Here is a 14926-nt window from a genome sequence, read left to right as displayed (position 1 = left end):
AGTGAACGCTCCTAAAAGTACAGATTTTATAGTTTTAACGGTATAAAGTCTGTCTCTCCCTCTCACTCTATCTCACATACACACAAAGGCAGCAATTCGGTAAGAGAAATCATTCGAGATTGCATTTTAGAACATCTATGATAAATGACTTACTGCTTAAGCATGAAACATATCTCATTGAAAATGCCAACTCTTGGCATCTATAGCAAATGGAACAAAATGTTGCTATGTGATTTTCATTTGGCAGAAATTGTACTTTTAACTCTAGTTCCCTGTGTATAGATGTGTTTCCATCGTTCATTTTTAAATATCTTCTTTGGAATTTTAAAGACGTTTCCCATGTAAATCATATTCCAAATAGGTTTTCAAAACAGTAAACATCAGATTTTTAAGTGCCTAGTAGAGTTAAGTAACAGTAACCCTAGACACTAATATTCAAGGATACCTGGACTCCCCTTTAGGTTCTAAATTAACCTTTATATTGCCACAGACCCTCTGAACTTTGAGGGTCTGTGAAAAGAGACAAAGATTACAGAGGCTGAGCAGGACACACAATATTTCAGAGATTGAGTCTCTAAAACTATGCAGCTACCTCCTCTTGTGTTCAAACTTTTGCCCAGATATTACCTAAAAATATTTTGTAAAACCATGTATATACTTTCACACATTTTGGTGTTGACATCTAAAATTTTTATCTTGACTTTAAAGGATTAAATTTCCAGTGTATTATAAATATTCACATTTTGAAATTATTATATCTCTCTTTTAAATGTATAAAAAGGAATTTAAATACCATAATGATGTGATGACTGTCATCAAACGTTTTTTAAATACACACATTCTTTGTGAAGAGCTGGAAATTTTCCATGGCTCCTTTTTCTTTCTTTTTTTCCTCCCATGGTTCCTTTTTTTGAAATTATTAGCATTTCACTTATCCTACAGAGTTTTATCCTAAAGTATGTTTATTCTTTAAAGTCATTTTTTCATCACCAGTCATAGTTCTCAACGTGTACACATTTTGAATTTTAAAATACATTTCAGTTCTGTGACTCTAAAACTCGTGTTTTAAAACTCTTATGAAATATTTTGTAAAGATTTAAACTTTTAAATAAAATATTTTAAAATGTAAAATATTTAAAATTTTAAAACTCTTTCTTTTAAAGGTTTTATTTATTTAGTTGAAAGAGAGAGAACACAAGCAGGCAGAGCTGCAGGCAGAAGGAGAGGGAGAAGCAGACTCCCTGCTGAGCAGAGATTCCCAAGACCCTGGGATCATGGACCTGAGCCTAAGACAGACTCTTAACTGAGCCACCCAGGGCCCCTTAAAACTCTTTTAAATATTTCTTCAGGATCAAGTTGTCATTACAATTTTGTTAGACAATTGGTAAAAAAAAAATAACAAAATTTGATAAAGTAGTAAACATAAGTAAAATTCTATTGGAAATGCATCTCTCCAGATGGATGGGCACTTTTTCAATTAGTTCATGTATTTATGAGTGAATATTGTTTGTTGCTAATATTAGCCATGATTCAGTATCAACTCTATTCCTGTTTTAATATATGTAAGCCCTAAGAAAACTTTTTCACAAAAATAAGATGAGACATTGTTATAGCAACATTATTTATTTTATAGCAACATTATTTTTTGCAGTACTTTGGACAGACCAAAAATCATATAAAAATAAGATTAACTAGGATTTTATATATATATATGACTATGTTTATTTTATATACATATATTTTTAAGATTTTATTTATTTATTTGACAGAGAGAGTATAAGCAGGGGGAATGGCAGGCAGAGAGGGAGAAGCAGACTCCCTGTTGAGCAGGGAGCCTGATGTGGGGCTCGACCCCAGGACTCTGAGATAATGACCTGAGCGGAAGGCAGACGCTTAACCGACTGAGCCACCCAGGCGCCCCATGTTTATTTTATATTTAATGGTCTGTTACCTCACCTTCACATCTCAATTAGATCCTCTTTCTGTTTTACTGAAAAGAAAGAATTAGAAATGGAAACATCTTTTTGCTGATTGTTTGCCGCTCTCCACCCTCCCACATATCCTCAGAGCATTCTCTGCATTCTTTGCCCTGTATTGTGACTTGGAGCTAATTCCTGCAGACTACACCACCTGGGCTCCCTTATAGACTTGCCTCCAGTTGGGTTCCACCAATAAGAAGCATCAGTACGCTGAGGCTGAGAAGAAAGCAGATTTAGAAGCTTCCTTTTTGCTCCTCACTCAGCTCTGAGCCATGTTATCCCACAGGCGCCATATCCCTCTCTGCCTACAGCTTTTGAGGTAGTCTCCTGTGATCCTCCAGCCCTCTCTGAGCAACAGTACTATTTTTTTCTCTCCTTGACCCTTCAGATCTAGGATTGATAATGGTTTCCCCTGCCGCTAGTCTCTGGATATTTCAGCATCCCTTGTTGTCTCTTAACCTTGCTCACACCTCTGTATATAGTTCCTTCATTAAAATCTTTTGAACCATCTGAGTTAAATACTTTTTTCAAAACAAGAATGGCCCCTTGAAACAAGATGGAATCCTGGGCCAGGTTAAACACATATCTGACAACCTCATGAATGACAAACATCTGCCCTTGATAGTCTGTGGAATGCAATGGCAACAAGATTATTCAGATTATCACTGATGGTGGCATGGGATGGAATGCAGGTAGGGGATAAAACTTTGGGTGGTCACATAACTCTTGATGACAACAGTAGGGATTACAAAAGACTGTGAAGTGGATGGCTATTTCTTACTGCATTACAGATCTTATGAAAGGGGAAAAATAAACTTAAGGCCATGAATTCTCAAAATAAGGTAGAGATGAAGAACCAGAAACCTTCTATGGTGCTCTCAAAAGGATTTCTTATCTTGTGCAGCTGCAGGACTGATAGAGCTGAATATCAGTCCCCAAAATCTAATTGTACAGGTTGTAGAGTTTCAATTCCTGCTTAAAAGCACAACCTTGTTGGGGCACCTGGGTGGCTCAGTTGTTGGGCATCTGCCTTTGGCTCAGGTCATGATCCCAGGGTCCTGGGATCGAGCCCCACATCGGGCTCCCTGCTCGGCAGGAAGCCTGCTTCTCCCTCTCCCACTCCCCCTGCTTGGGTTCCCTCTCTCGCTATATCTCTCTCTGTCAAATAAATAAATAAAATCTTTAAAAAAAAAAAAAAAGCACAACCTTGTCAAAGTCTCTTATTCTAAAGTCTGAGCACTGTTGGAAAAGAATAGAACTGAGATCAGGACATTTGGTCAGTGCAAGACACAGCCCAAACCACAAGTTCCTCTGAACCTCACTATCTGTCCTCTTGTCAAGAAAGCTACCTTTTCTCACGGAAAAGTCTTTCAGAAACTTCTCTTGGGTCAGTTATATCACAAGGACCTGCCTATTATCCTGAAGAACTCCCCATTTCCTCTCGTTATCTCCAGGCCCATAAAGAAAATTAAACTCCTCATGACCCATGAAGAGAAATGCCTGTTCAGTTCCTACAGGAAATAACCTAACAGTGGCATTTCAAGAAAAAGAGGCTGCTGTTGGAGCACCCCCAGCAGAATGGAGGAATTTATTACCGACATTTTTACAATTGCCAGCACATTGTGATAATAAAAAGCAGAAGACATTTAGTTGTTTTATTATTGCTTTAAAATTCTCTACATGCAGTGCTTGCTTCGGGAGCATGTATACCAACATTGGAAAGATACAGAGAAAATTAACATGGCCCTTGAGCAAGGATGACACTCAAATTCGTGAAGTGTTCCATATTTTAAAAAATAATAAAATAAAATTCTCTACACACAGTGCACCCCCTTTTGTCTGAACCTGGGGCAGAACACTGGCTTATACATCAGACAAAGGGTAAGATCGTGTGTCAGAGAGAACCTAGGAAGCATGTACTGGGGTGGATTCTAGGCATATCTGTTTAAAAAGAATAAAACGGGCATCTGACTGGCTCAGTCAGAAGAGCATGCAACTCTTGATCTCAGGGTCGTGAGTTTGAGCCTCACGTTGGGTGTAGAGATTACTTAAATAATCTTAAATTCTTTTTAAGTAAAAACTTAAAAAAAAAGAAAATATAAAGGCTAATAAGGGCCAAATATATTTATATAGTTTCATTCATTCAGGATTTGAGATTTTAGTGTTAGATCGAGCACCTGATATTAGATCTGAATGTGCTTATTTGGTTAACTGAAGCCTGGACTCAGTACCGGCCAAGACATTCTAGTTGAGATGCCAGATATATCCTGGCATACTGTTTTACAGGGGTCAGCAAACTACGGATTGTGGGGCCCCATCTATTTTTCTAAATCAAGTTTTATGGGAAGACACTATGCTCATTTATTCATGTATTGTCTATGGCTGCTTTCATGCTACAATGGCAGAATTGAGTCGTTGCGACCGGGACCATATGGCTCTCAAAGCCTAAAATATTTTATTATCTGGTTCTTTATAGGAAAAGGCTTATGGGCTCCTGCTGTAGAGGGAAGAAGTCTACAGGTTTAGGGAGATGGGGATGTTGGTATGGGTTTTGTTGACATGTCCAAATACTTAAAACTCACAAAGGAAGTTAACAAACTGTTACATAAATGATATTCTATCTTTCTGCCCTAAAAATATACCTTCATAATGACAAAATTAAAACATATGTAAAGCTATGGTTTTTATGATTGAAAGTCAATAAACAAAAACAGGGCGCCTGGGTGGCTCAGTTGGTTAAGCGACTGCCTTCGGCTCAGTTCATGATCCTGGAGTCCTGGGATCGAGTCCCACATCAGGCTCCCTGCTCAGCAGGGAGTCTGCTTCTCCCTCTGACCCTCTTCCCTCTCGTGCTCTCTATCTCTCATTCTCTCTCTCTCAAATAAATAAATAAAAAATCTTTAAAAAAAATAAAAATAAACTAACAAAAACAGCTGAACTTAACTATTGCACATGTCTGAGTGTTCTATAATGGTCTAGTGTGTTTGGGCAAAAAACAAAATACAGAAACATAATTCATAAATTATTCCATAAAATTAATTTTCTTCCCTTCATTTCAGAAATTTCCATATTTTTATAATCAAGATTTTCACATCTTTTATGTTCTATTGGCACTAATTCCAAATTAGCCTGCCTTGGGTCATAGTATTTCTTGGATAAGTTTTTTTTAAATAATCTTTTCAGGTTTATTGAGGCATAATTCATATAAAGGATAGTTTTTAAATTCATTTGTTTATTTTAAAATTTTATTTATTTGACAGCGAGCCAGAGAGCATAAATGAGGGGAATGGCAGAGGGAGTGGGAGAAGCAGGCTTCCCCGCAGAGCAGGGAGCCCGATGCGGGGCTCAATCCCAGGCCCCTGGGATCATGACCTGAGCCGAAGACAGACGCTTAACAACTGAGCCATCCAGGTGCCCCTAATTCTTTTAAATTGGAGAAATTTTGCTCTGTTGAGTCAATAGCAACTGGATTTATCAATACAATTTTATTTTATTTTTAAAAATATTTTATTTATTCATTTGAGAGAGAGAGAGTGTGAGGGAGCATAAGCGGGGAGAGTCAGAGGGAGAAGCAGACTCCCCACTGAGCTGGGAGCCTGACATGGGGCTCGATCCCAGGACCTGGAGATCATGACCTGAGCTGAAGGCAGATGCTTAATCGACTGAGCCACCCAGGCGCCCCTAATACTTTTTTTGAATGGATTCATGATATGTGGATATTTTTCAAGCACGGGACCCAAAGTGGGTCTTTCTTGCTCTGGTCTACAGGTAGTACTGTCCATATAAAAGGATATTCAGTGGGTTCCCTAGCCCTCTGACTTCTGGTTAAGTTTGGCCAATCAGAAAGAGTAGCATAAGATAAGAGGATGACAGGAAAGTAAAGTCAAGATATTCATTCTCCTGGCTTTCATGTTGTGGACTCACCGTTGGCCACAGCTCCTGTCATAGGCCTTCTCCATGTAGATACCCTTTCTAGGAATTGGAGTTCTTCCTCTTGTCACTTCAGGCCCAGGATTGGTGACAGCTCACCTCTGTTGCTACTGATACCTTAAACCCTTCCCACATCTTCATAAATCTTTAAATTACTCAGTTTCAGGCGGTGCCTGAATGGGACAGTCGGTTAAGTGTGGGACTCTTGTTCTCGGCTCAGTCATGATCTCAGGGTCGTGAGATGCAGTCCGCACTCAGTGGGGAGTCTGCTCCCCCTCCCCCTCTGCCCCACGCACTCGCTTGCTCTCTCTCTCTCTCTAAAATAAATCTTTTTTAAAAAAATAAATTACTCAATTTCAATATGCCATCTGTTTCCTGCTTGGACTTTCATCCACGTGGTAATTATTATCCCCATTAACTTACCTGTTGGGTGGGTGCCAAATTTTTTCTCATTTCTAATGAATAAGGGCAATCAGATACAGTTTGCCTTTACCTAGTAGAGACAGCATTATACCTTTAGTGTTTTATCCTAGGGCTAGGTCTGTCCTCCTCTGTGACATAGTAAAATAGTTTCTTTATTATGAAATTCCATACATCTTGTTCATTATTTTGATGACATTATACTACTGGGACCTAGGGAGCATGAAGTAGAAATTTCCTGGATGCCTAAGTAAAATAATGCATGCCAGAAGGTGGGAGATAAATCTCACAAAAATTATTTAGGAGTCTGTCATACTGATAAAGTTTCTAGAGTTCCAGTGGTATAGGGTTGTTGCACATGGCATCAGCAGATTCTGAGATGGAGTTTAAGATGCAAGAAAGAAATGCAACTCTGATGCAGGCCCAGCAACTGCCTGGCCAAACTAGTGAGGAGTTCTGGAATGAGAATTACCCATGAGGGTTAGATATTGCTGGGCCTTTTTTAAAGCACCCACCTTGCTCTCTTCCTGAGGGAAAACTTAGTAGGGAAAAGTTAGCCTCTGCACTTTGTCTAAGGGCCACCACTGATACTCATAATCTTTCTCTTCTAACCCTGCTAGATTTCCTTTACTCAGCTACCAAGTCCCAGGGCTTGTTTGGTGGTGGTTAGTTTTTTTTTTTTTTAAGTTTTTATTTAAATTCCAGTTAGTTAACATACAGTGTAATATTAGTTCCAGGTGTACAATATAGTGATTCAACCCTGACATGCATCACCCAGTCCTCATCACAGCAAGTGCGCTCCTTAATCCCCATCACCTATTTCACTCATCCCCCCACTCACCTCCCCTCTTGGTAACCATCAGTTCGTTCTCTATAGTTAAGAGTCTTTCTGGGGCTTCTGGGTGGCACAGTCAGTTAAGTGTCGAACTCTTGGTTTTGGTCAGTTTGTGATCTCAGGGTTGTAGGATGGAGCTCTGCGTCACTCAGCATGAAGTCTGCTTGGGACTCTCTGCCTCTCCCCTCCACGTGTGCTCTCTCTCTCTCTCTCAAATAAATAAAAATAAATCTTAAAAAAAAAGTCTGATTCTTAGTTTGCCTCTTTTCTCTTTGCTCGTTTGTTTCATTTCTTAAATTCCACATATGAGTGAAATCATATAGTATTTGTCTTTCTCTGACTTACTTCGCTTAGCATAATACTCTCTAGCTCCATCTATGTTGTTGCAAATGGCAAGATTTCATTCTTCTTAATGACTAATATTCCATTATATATATTCCATTATATATATAATATTCCATTATATATATAACACATCCTTATCCATTCATCAGTTGATGGATACTTGGGCTGTTTCCATAATTTGGCTGTTGTAGATACTGCTGCTATAAACCCCGGGGTACATGTAATGCTTTAAATTGGTATTTTTGTATTCTTTGGTAAATAGTGTGTGATTGCTAGTAGTGTTATCACTGGATCATAGGTAGTTCTATTTTTAACTTTTTGAGGAACCTTCATACTGTTTTCCAGAGTGGCTGCACTAGTTTGCATTCCCATGCTTGGTGGTTAGTCTTAAAGAATGACTGAATTATTCTGAACTGCCTGAGCCTCTGGTAACCATATACTTTTCAGGCTATAATTTCTCTGTCCATTTGCAGTCACAATTGAGCAAAGGAGTCCAAGTAATGCCCAAATAGATCACCTGGATTCTACACATATTTCTTCCTGTCTCCCCATTATGGAATGCCAGCTGTAACTCTTCCTAATCTGGATCAGTTACTCCTCACAAGATAGTGACTTCTTGGCTGGTAGTCCCTGAACAAGGAAACCAAAATTAAAAGGAAAAAAAAAAAGGAAACCAAAGTGTCCAGCACCAGAACCAAGGGGGTTCTTTGGTCCAAGGTGATGTTATGTGGGATCCCTTGCCAGTGAATCACATACTCCATGGCCTTTAAAACAATGGTGCTGCCTGAAGTCCTGTAGACAGAAAAGGTAAAAATATATAAAATACATGTCTGTTCCTATGAGAATGCATCTCTAGCTCTTCCAGAATTGAAAGGACCTAAAATAACTAACTTGCCAGCAAGTGGCCCATTGAGCTCTTTGAGGAATGATATTGAGTGCATTGATCTTTGTTGCTGATAAGTTGGACATTCAGTGGTGGCAATAGCTAGACCAGCCTTGGTAAATGGAGAGTTCATGCTGTTGAACCCATGTATAGCCTCCATTTCTGTCATTGTGGCTACTTCTTTCATGTACCCATTGTGCCAATGCTGGAGTGGCCAATGCATAGGCTACCTGACTTTAACTGGAATGGTTGTTTTGTCCACTTGATTGTTTAATGCCTCTTTCATGGTGGGTGTGCTCTTAGTGTTAATATGTGACTCAAAGATTTTAACACTTCTTTCCCACTCCCATGTGTCCATCTACATACCTCTAACGCAGACATTTTTGTCCTCAATCTTAAAATCTTGCCCCATCCATGCCTCTAACCAGCTGGCTAGGCCTTTCATCGCTGCCCATGATTCCATATCTATTCAATCCTAAGGCGTCTTCTCTTTCTACACAAAGTGAATGACAAGGTGCACCACTGAAGATCTGCTCATTGAGATGGTTTTCCCTTGCCATTCTTTCAAGACCACCCATAAGTAAGGCTTCAATTCACCTGCTACCCATTTTTGGCTTTAGCCATATACTGAGCCATCTCATCTGTAAATCAGGCTGAGGCTTTTTATTCCTCCTCCATCTGGTCATACAGGATCACCTATAAAATAAAATGCAGCTGAGGAAGGGGCACTGGTACTACAGCAGTGGATACTTTGGGGATCAAGGCTACTTGCTCATGCAACTTGCCTCTGCCCTGTGGTCCTTAAGACCTGATGGTCTAACAAGACCTAAAATCGATGATGGGTAGTATTGGCACACTGAGTCTTTACAAGAAAGGTATTAACTGCCATTTTGTTTGGGACATATCTTTTCAATGATGTTTGTACAGCAACAACATTAGAAGGTAAAGATAGTCTTCCTTTGGAATAGAAGGCAGGTTTGCTTACTTATTAGTGTAAGTCTCCTTCCAGGGCAAAGGTCAGACAGGTTTTCTGGCAGCTCATTATAAAAGATTCAACTTTCCTAAACTCAGATTCTTCAGCTGTAACATAAGATTGTGAAATGTATTCTTATGATTTCATCTAGTTTACAGTTGTAGGTTTGACATTTAGGTCTATCATTCACTTCAAGTTAATTTGTAAGGTAAAGGTGAGAGATTTTTTATTCCATATGGATAACTAGTTCCAGCACCATCTGTTGAAAAGACTTCTTTTCCCCACTGAATAATTTTGACACATTTGTAGACAACTAATTCATCATATTATATATGGATATATCTAAAGGGCTTCTATATTATTCCATTCATCTACATGGTTTTTTTTATTTTAAGATTTATTTATGGGTGCCTGGGTGGCTGAGTCAGTTAAGCGGCTGCCTTCAGCTCAGGTCATGATCCCAGGGTCTTGGGTTCAAGTCCCACATCAGGCTCCTTGCTCAGTGGGGAGCCTGCTTCTCCCTCTGCCACCCCCCCTGCTTGTACTCTGTCAAATAAATAAAATCTTTAAAAAAAGAGAGATTTATTTTAGAGAGCGGGAGGGAGGGGCAGAGGGAGAGAGAGAATCCTCAAGCAGACTCCCCACTGAGTGTGGAGCCCGACACATAGCTCGATCTCAGGACCATAAGATCATCACCTGAGCCGAAATCAAGAGTTGGCCACTCAACCAACTGAGCCACCCAGGTGCTCCTCTACATGTCTATATTTATGCTAATACTACAATGTCTAGATTACCATAGTGCTATAGTAAATCTTGAAATCAGAGAGTATAAGTCTTCCAACTTTGTTCTTTTTCAAATTGTTCTGGCTATTCTGGGTCCTTTGCATTTCCCTATAAAATTTACAATAGGTTTTTCAGTTTCTTCAAATCTACATTGATTTAAATTCTCTTCAAATTTTCTAGTCATATAGTTTCAGTGTACATGTCCTACAAATATTTTATTGTGTTGATCCCTAAGTATGTCATACTTTCCATGCTATTGTAAATTGTCTTTTTGAACTTTAATTCTTCATTACTAGTATATAGGAATACAACCCATTTTTTAGTATCATCCTTGATCCTGTGACTTTGCTAGGCTCAATCATTCTTGTAGTTTGTGTAGAAATCTTAGGATTTTTATACATATACATTATGTTAACTGCAGAAGAGGATACTTTTACTGTTTCCTTCCCAAAATGTATACTGTTTTTTGTTTCTTTTTTCCTGCCTTGTTGCAGTAGCTAGCACTTCCAGTAAAATGTTGAACACAAGTAGTGAGAGTGGGTATTCTTGCCATGTTCGTGATCTTAGGGAGACATAATTCAGTCTTTTACCATTAAATATTATGTTATATATTTTTTCATAAATATTTCATTAAGAAGTTTATTTAGTCTGCTGAGAATTTTTGAACAGGCGACTTTAAATCTTAGTGCAATCTTAAATTGATGAGATGAACCACACTTGGGGAGGATGTTATCTTTTTTGCACATTGCTAGAATTGATCTTCTAATATTCTCTTAAGGATTTTTGTGTCTTTGTTCATGATAGATAATGAACAAATTTTTAAATTTTTGTTCTATGTGGCTGAGAGTTGGGGATAGGATTACATGTCTTTCAATATTTTTATTTCTCTATTGCGTGCAGGATCCTAAATCCTAAATTTCCCTTTTTTTTTCTTCACCGTTCAATCTCCAGAGTGACCGCATTTTCATACTCAAGAAGCAGTAACTTCTGAGATTGCTACATCAACTTTCACACACTAAGTCCAGTTTTTTGTATACAGTATTCTGATCCACTGAAATTCTTTTTCACTATTGTTGCACTTTGGATGAGCTTTCTCTTTCTGTCAGTCTTTTTTTAAAAGATTTTATTTGTTTCACAGAGAGATAGAGCACAAGCAGGCAAGCAGCAGGCAGAGGCAGAGGGAGAAGCAGACTCCCTGCCGAGGGGGAAGTCCGACGCAGGACTCGATCCCAGGACCCTGGGACCTAAGCCGAAGGCAGACCCTTAACTGACTGAGCCACCCAGGTGCCCTTTCCTGGAGTCTTGTTTTTAGCCCAATCCTAGGTCCTCTAATTACCTACTCTCTCTCAATTTTTCTGGACTCTTTGTTCTCCACAAAGGATTACTGTAGAGACTTAAGAGATGACTCTGCTGAAATTTGTTTTTAAATTTCTATTTTTAAGGAACTTGAAGTTTGTAGTGTTGTCTTCTAGGTATCTTGAAGTCATGGGCTTTTTGAGGTTTTATTTGTTCTTTTTTAACTGTGTGGTTTTTTGGAGGGCATGTGGAGAGATTTGGATTTTGGATATCTATCATTATCTTAGGCACTCTGTAATCCAGATTCAGCCATTTGGGTCTGCTTTACTATTCATCCATTAATTTTCTATTTTCCAAAAATTTTTAAAGAGTTTATTTTTAAGCAATATACACCCAACATGGTGCTTGAATTTACAACCCTGAAATCAAGAGTTGCATGCTCCACCAACTGAGCTGGCCAAATGGCTCCACTTGCCAATATTTATTGCTTATCTTCTCTATTTTCTTTTTGCCCTTGTTGGCTTATGCCTTTACTATTGTTCTGAGAGAATTTTAATATGGAGCAAAACTAAATAGTTACTTATATTCAATCTATCATCCCTAAAGTGTGTAGTCTTTCCAAAGATCTGTGCAAACAGAAACAACTATGGCAAATGTTAAATGATAACAGCTCCTTTTAGTTGATCACTATTTTACTTACTTCAGATTCCAAAAACCTAGAAGTAAAATAGTTTGTATCATTTATATTTTTTAAAGATTATTTGAGTGAGAGAGAGCAAGAGTAGGGGAAAGAGCAGAGGGAGAGAATCCTCAAGCAGACTCTTACTGACTGTGGAGCCTGATGTGGGGCTTGATCTCATGACCCATGAGATCATGACCTGAAGCAAAACCAGAAGTTGGATGCTTAACCAACTGAGCCACCCAGGCATCCCAAATAGCTCGTATCTTTTAAAATACTGAAAATTAAATTCTGCCTTTTGGATACTGATAGAACTGATTTTCTGGGGTGTCTGGGTGGCTCAGTCAGTTAAGTGTCTGCCTTTGGCTCAGGTCATGATCCCAGGGTCCTGGAATCAATCCCCGCATCAGGAGCCTGGTTCTCCCTCTCCCTCTGCCTGTTGCTTCCTTTGCTTGTGCTCTCTCTCTCTCTCTCTGCCAAATAAATAAATAAATAAAATCTTTAAAAAAAACCTCAGATTTTAACAAACACCTTTTCACGCTGGTTAACTTGCTGGCTTACCAGCTAAAAAAAAGTATTTCATAAGTGATACACATTCCCATTTCGTATCTCCATTTTACTGTGTAAGAACGCTAATTGCGAAGTTAAAGTAGTTATATAATTTTGTAAGGAAATAATTTGGCTCAGGTAGCAAAAGAGGAAAGAATGCAAACTGGTTTGTACTATTGGCTTTTTGTGTTCATTACAGTGTCAGGCTGAATAATGGCACCCAAATACGTCCACATCCTAATCTCTGGAATTTGTGAATGTTATCTTACATGGTAAAATAAAGTCAACTTTGTAGAGGCGATTATGCTAAGAATCTTGAAATGGGGAAGATCAATTTGGATTATCCATGTGAGCTCAATATAATCACAATAGGCCTAATAGGAAGGATGCAGGAAGAGTCAGAAGCAGAGAAGGTGGCAATGAGATGAATGCAAGCAGAGGTTAAGGTGATATGCTTTCAAGATGGAGAAAGTGACCATAAACCAAGGGACACAGACGACCACAAGACGCTAAAAAAGACAAGGAAACGGATTTTCCCCACAGAGCCTCCAGAAATCAGCCCTGCTGACATTTAGACCTTAGCTCAGTGAATTTGATTTCAAATTTCTGACCTCCAGAATTGTAAGAGGGAATTTATGTCATTTTAAACCACTAAATTTGTGCTAATTGTTACAGCAGCAACAGGAATGTGGTATAATCACCTTTTAAATGAAATGACATAAAGGGAGAAGAAGCAAGTTATCTAATGTTGTGATCAATAATATCCATCAGTTAAATACTATTTTATAGTAAAAGTAATTAGATTCAGGGTATCAGCTATTCACTTCAAAGAAACTTACTTTGCCCCTCTTATTAAGATTACTCCTTGCCAAGTATAGAGATTTCTCTTGTTAAAGATAATCTAAGCACTGAGCTCCTTGAATAAGATTTGTCTCTGTATTTTAAATTGTTTCCATAGCATATGTATCATATAGTCCCTTGTTTAATAATTTATAATTTATTAACCTTTTAGTACATTTTTATGAACCCCATACTTGTTACCCAACATTTAAACATATGTAGCAATAATCTGGATCCTTATAACCAATATGTCAATTGGCCTTTCATTAAAGTGAAATTAAAATTGTTTTACAATGGTGTATTTCCTTTTTAAAAAAATTTTTGGTTTATGATCTTATGAATCACAACTTACCTAACAACCATCCTGCTACATCTCATCATTCTTCAGATGACTGTCTATGTCTGCTCTGATTAACAATATGCCAGGCTTACAATTTACATTCACAGGGCAATGATCCCTGATTTCCTTGTTCTGATTTTTCTTTTTTAGATTTTATTTATTTGACAGAGAGAGAGCGAGCACAAGCAGGGCAAGCGGCAGGCAGAGGGACAGGGAGAAGCAGGTTCGCCACCGAGCAGGGAGCTGGATGGGGGGCTTGATCCCAGGACGCTGGGATCATGACCTGAGCCAAAGGCAGCTGCTTAACCAACTGAGCCAACCAAGCACCCCAAGAATGAAGGTTGTCTTAAGAAAAAAAAAACACTAGAAATTAATATACTGCTTCGTATGGTGTTATGGATGGATTTCACAAAAGCAAGGCAGTCTTAATTAAGCCTTTTACTGACCTGGCTTTGTCCTGTGATGGTGAAATCTCACCAGATATGGGAATTAAATAATTTAGTTTACACAAAGTGCTTATAAAATGTTGCCTATAATTAGTTTATATCCAGAACCAATAGGAAATGGATAGCACATGGCCAGAAGAGAAAAGTGAACATAACACAGCAAGGAAGCAATCCCTGAACTACACTGAATATGCTGTGGTGGTTAGAAGCCTAACTCTGGAGACAGACTGTCCAGATGTTCCACTGTGCCTCAGTTTCTCCATCTGGAAAGTGGGAATTATCATTAGTATCTACCTCACAGGGCTGTTGTGACGATTACAGGAGTTAATTTGGGAAGTGTGTCGCGCAGAGCCTAGCACATAGTAAGCATTACATAAATGTTAGCTTCTACCCATCTTTAGTGTTGCCAAAGAAAAATGATATTCGCATATTCACCTGAGTTCTTGCAGGTGACTTACACCACCACACATGCTGACAATCACACTAAATATCACACCGTTTTCTGTTCTCATTTCCTAGTACTAAGGTCACTGTGCTTTCCAAAATCGGTAGACTGGTATTTTACAGCATGGGAGGTGGGAATACATCCATCACCCAAATTGGACAGGAATCACATCTGCACCCAACT

General features: G+C 38.6%; 1 long non-coding RNA gene and 1 other non-coding gene across 2 annotated transcripts in view; both read left to right on the top strand.

Moving 5' to 3' along the window:
• LOC118356815 overlaps positions 1–14926 on the top strand; it is a 34019-nt gene that overhangs the window by 1274 nt on the left and 17819 nt on the right. The gene's annotated exons all lie outside the window — the stretch shown is intronic.
• On the top strand, positions 3665–3771 carry LOC118356869. The gene has a single exon (XR_004819999.1). It is a non-coding gene; the product is annotated as a U6 spliceosomal RNA (small nuclear RNA).

This window comes from Zalophus californianus, chromosome 3 (genome assembly GCF_009762305.2).
Source record: "Zalophus californianus isolate mZalCal1 chromosome 3, mZalCal1.pri.v2, whole genome shotgun sequence".
NCBI lineage: Eukaryota > Metazoa > Chordata > Mammalia > Carnivora > Otariidae > Zalophus > Zalophus californianus.
The sequence above is the reverse complement of the archived record's forward strand: the minus strand, read 5'-3'. Positions and strand labels throughout refer to the sequence as shown.